Genomic DNA, 5,209 nt, shown 5'->3' on the forward strand with positions numbered 1-5,209 from the left:
AAAAGAGAGAGATATTTTCTTCCCCCTAATGTTTGAAAAAATTGATTCATCAAAATGACAATCAGCAATCTGGCTGTAAACAAATCTCCTGTCATAGGCTCTAGATATTTAATAATAGAAGAGATTCATAACCAACATATACTCCCAACCTTCTTTGGGGACCCATCTTTGTGCGTTGTGGTGGAGCAATTGCAAACATATACCGCACATCCAAAAATTCTTAGATGGAAAATATTTGGCTCCTGACCAAAAGCCAACTGTAATGGGGAGATTCATGATAACTGGTTTGCCTTATGCGCGCAAGTGTTGTTGCATGCAAAATAGCATGTCCCACACTAAAAGAGAAGTTTTGTCCTCATTAGCAATGGTCTAGCTATTAATTGAAGGCGTTTAATCAATGATTCTGCTAGACCATTTTGAGTATGAACATGAGCAACCAGATGCTCAACTTTTATTCAGTGGTCGTACAATAATCAATAAAGGCCTGAGATGTAAATTCACCAGCACGAATTGTCTTAATTGCATAATCTGGAAATTTGTGCTCTTAACCTTATTATTTGGCCAACAATCTCGCAAATGCCATATTACGAGTTGACAATAAGCACACATGTGACCATCTTGTAGATGCTTCTATCAGACCATAAATAATTGAATGGTCCACATGGAGGGTGTATAGGCCCTCATATATCACCCTGTATACGTTCCAGAAATGCAGGGAATTCAATCCCAATTTAGCTGCTGATGGTTTAATAACCAATTTTCCTTGAGAACAAGCAGCACAAGTGAATTCCTTAAATTGAAGAATCTTCTTGTTCTTCAATGTGTGCCCATTTGAATTCTCTATTATTCTGTGCATCATGTTAGAACCGGGATGAACCCACCGGTCATGCCAAATGATAAAATTGTTAGAAGTAGTAAACCTTTTTGTTTACTATGACATGTGATTCAACCACACCAATGTTTGTGTGGTACAACCAGAATAAAATGTGGGTATTTTTCGTACACATATTTTTTCCCCGCTTTTATTATAGTAATATAAAGGTATTCAACCTTTCCTTCGTTTGATGTCTCAACATGATAGCCATTTTGGCGAATAGCTTTGAAACTCAACAAGTTTCTTTTGAGGCTTGATACAATGCATTATCAATAGTTAATATCGTTCCCCCAGGTAGTAATAAGGCCGCTCTTCCAGAGCCCTCAATTAACTTTGTACTACCAGATATTGTATTAACATAGGAATTTTTCATAAAAAAAAAAATTTCTTTTCTCTTAATATTGTGTGAGTTGTAGCACTATCCAAAAGACATAAATCTGCATTACTCATCTTGGATCCAATTGACGACTGGGGCATTTTAATTTCTTCATAAAAAAAAATACATTCATGAGAAATACGGAAAAACAACATCACCAACGACAACATAAGACAACGTAAGTACTAAAATAAAAACAATTTTAAGACGAGACAAAAACACTGAAAATAAAAATAACAAACATAATTGCATTCCCAGTAAAATGATCAAACATTAGTTTTTGATCTCCAAAGAAATCTTCAACTTCCAAATGAGTAAGATCATCGAGGCTTTGAAAATCATCATCATTCAAAGAAGATTTGCCTCAGCATTGTCATCATTTTTGTTTGAAGGCCCTGCCTCAAGATCATTTTTAAAGGTCAAGTGAGACTCCACTGGGGCATTAGCAGAAGGTGCTCCAATATTATTTGCTTTTCTTTTGATGGATTTTTGATAAAGCCTGACAAAATGCTTAGGTGCACGACATTCAATTTTTCAATGACCTTTCATGCCACAGCGGTGGCAGTTACCGTTTTTGCCTCTTGAAGGATTGTTTTGAGAACCCATATTGTTCTCTCTCGTTTGCCATGACACCACGATGACGACTATTATATCGTCTCTTACCATTGCCATGCCCACGTACATTCATATGGCCATGATTACTATTCTGTCTTTTTTCAGACTTATCACGTCTAGCTGCCATATTCGTTTCTGCTCTAAAAAATAGAGATAGGTGGTCAAGGGTGGGGGAGGAGTGAAAAAAGGAAAAAAAATTAAATTTTTAAAATTAAATTAAAAAATAATGATGTGTCATTTAAAATCTGATGTGGATTATGATGTGTCATCCACATCGTGTGTTTGAAGAACACGCGAGGCCGGAGGGGTTTAAAATAATGTATTTTAAAAACTACAAGTGTCTGGATGAAACTTCGTAAAGTATCGGGATCGGGATGACAAAGCGGGATAAGTAGAAGTGTTTATTAGGCTAACTGTAAAAAGAAAGATAAAAATGACACTATCAGGAGTAATGGAGAAAGGGAAATTGCATTTCATTGAAAATAAAGGATAGAAGGGTTTGTACATCAAAATAGACAGAAATTAAAAATCTAAATTACAACCCTAGAATAATCTAGATAAGAACAAAAATCCAAACCACCAAGAGAGAGATAATCGGGTTTCATACCCTCAGGACAAAATTTACAATCATCTACTTACCTCAAACCGGACAAAGCTCGTAACGGACGATGCCCTTACTCTCGACTCGGCTCCAATGCGCCGAACTTAACCTAAAATGGTATAATTATCATCAATATACGCTAAAGGAAGTGCATTCCACACGAAATAATCAAATTAGACCCAAAATCCCGAATTTGGTCAAACCCGGCCCCCGGGCCACGTCTCGTAATCCAACAAAAATTTACAAAACTAGAACTCTTTCAGCTCGAGTCTATACATACCAACATCATTAAAATTGACCCTCAATGGCCCCATCAAATCCCAATCAAAGCTCTCCAAAACTCAAGCCCTAAACCTTCAACTTCACACACCAAATCCCCCACTAATTTCTATGATTCAATATGGAAAATCAATCACAAAACACATAAATATAAAGCCGCAAGGTAACTTACTCACTGATACCCCTCGATTCCTCTTGAAATCACAGGCTCTAAGCTCAGAACTCGTCCAGAAATGGTGGAAGATGAACTGAAATTCGCTGAAGGAAACCTATATACTTTCTGCCCAGAACTTTCCGCATCGCGGTCCATAAGCCGTTCCTGCGACGCCGCTTCTGCGTCATTCAACCACATCTGCGATTTTCACTTAACCGCCCTTATTCCGCATCTGCGTCCAAATACCGCGCACCTGCGTCACGCAAGTGCAATGCCTGCTTCCCGGACCTGCGGCTCCTGGCTTTCCTTGGCCTTGGCGCACTTCTGCGGCTGTCTCCCGCTTCTGTGCACCTCTCACCTGCGGTCTCCGCACTCCGCAGGTGGGTTTAATGAACACCTGAAGGAAATCTTCAGCACTTCTTTCAAAATCCCATCCTTGATCCGTCAACCTTAATGAAATCAACCGAGGCCTTCGGGACTTCACCGAAACATGCCAACCAGTCAATATCAACCATTCCAACTTTATCAGACCTTCGAAACTCTCAAAAACAACATCAAAACCCAAATCACCACTCGGATTTCAAACCTAAGGATTTCCAAACTTTTCGAATTCCGCAACCGGATTGTTGAAACCTACTAAAACCTTCACCCGAATGGCCTGAAATTTTGGCCACACAACATCACAAATGACATAACAGACCTACTCCAATTTCCAGAATTTCATTCCGACCCGATATCAAGATTTCCCACTGCCGACCAGAAAACGCCAAAATTTCAATTTCACGTCCTAAGTCCACGGACCCTCAAAATTACTTCCGAACACGCAATCCTAAGTCCAAAATCACCTAACGAAGCTATCCGAACCATCATAATTCACATCCGAATATCTTCTAACACATAAGTCTACATCCGTTGACTTTTCCACTTAAGCTTGCTAAATAAGAAAACTAAGTGTTCATTCCACTACAAGATACTTCGAACACAAAAAAAACCTCAACACGATACGATGAAATACAGTTGAACAACACATAAAGAAGCAGAGAATACGGGAAAATGGGGTTGTAACTCATGAAACGAACCGGCGGGTGTTATACACTTATGGCACCATGATTATAGCTCCCGCTACTGCCCTGTGGTCCCGTTTAAGTAATGTTTGGCCTTTTTTAACACATATTAATAATTACACTTTTAGCTTAATTAACAATTTGAAAATTTATCATATTAACTTAAAGGACCTAAAATACCCTTTAATTCTTTCGCTGAGGTACACAATTACCTCATTTAAATTATTTGGCATATCTGTGTCCCTGCCTGTTTTCCATCGTGGTATTATTGCCCCTTCTTGGCTAACAAAGCTTAGTTTAGCCTAATACAGATTTAGGTTTTTTTGCTTAGTATAAATATTGTGCCAAACGTGTCTTAATTATATGACCTAAATTAATTCTCCACCCTTTTTTACACCCTCCCCCCTTTTATATACCTACTACTTCCCTTTTATTATACTTAGATAAAAAATATCGGTGCTCTCTCCCCAAATTTCACCACACTTTCAACTGGGTTTTTCACTGGTCAGGGCATAATCGTGAGGAGGAGATTGGTTGAACCCCTTTATTCTCCGTGGGGTTTTAGGATTCTGAAATGTCCCTTGTTCTTTTTTTTTTAATTTCTGGTACAATAACGTGTGAAAATAATAGTTTATTGTGTAAATTTGTGACTTTTAATGGTTATGTTGGGTGTAAGTTTGGTCCCCAGATTTATTCTCTTTCTTTTAATGATTTTTTTTTAATCATTTTTCTTTTTTGTCATTTTGTCATAGCTGATGTGGTCCATTTTTGTGTTTGTTTATCCTTTTTTTGGCATGTGCTTCTTTCAAGGATAATTGATAAACTGGATATTATTTTCAAACTATGGGAGTCGTTGGAGCTCTTCCATAGTCACTTTATAAGTAGTTCTTCTGGTGGATAAATGAAATAATTTTTTAATCCAGATTTTTATTGTCTGGTAGAGACATTAGTGAAGAAGTTCATAAATTTTAGGGGTAATGAAGTTAAACAACTTTTAGTGAAACGTCCATCCGAAAAAGTAGATTATATGGTTGATAATATGATGGAATTAGGACACTTCAGCTTTCTTCATTTCTTCTCATTCAAGGTTATAGATTTCTTGCCGCTGATAGGTATGACCTTGAGCTTACTGGCAGTTTGCTTTTAAATATCATAGAACATATTGAAAATCATGGTACAACATAGGCCCGAGAGAGAGATATTCAGAAAACCCAAGTTAGAAGTTGGTTACTGAGGGTGAGAAAAT

This window comes from Nicotiana attenuata, unplaced genomic scaffold, assembly GCF_001879085.1.
Source record: "Nicotiana attenuata strain UT unplaced genomic scaffold, NIATTr2, whole genome shotgun sequence".
NCBI lineage: Eukaryota > Viridiplantae > Streptophyta > Magnoliopsida > Solanales > Solanaceae > Nicotiana > Nicotiana attenuata.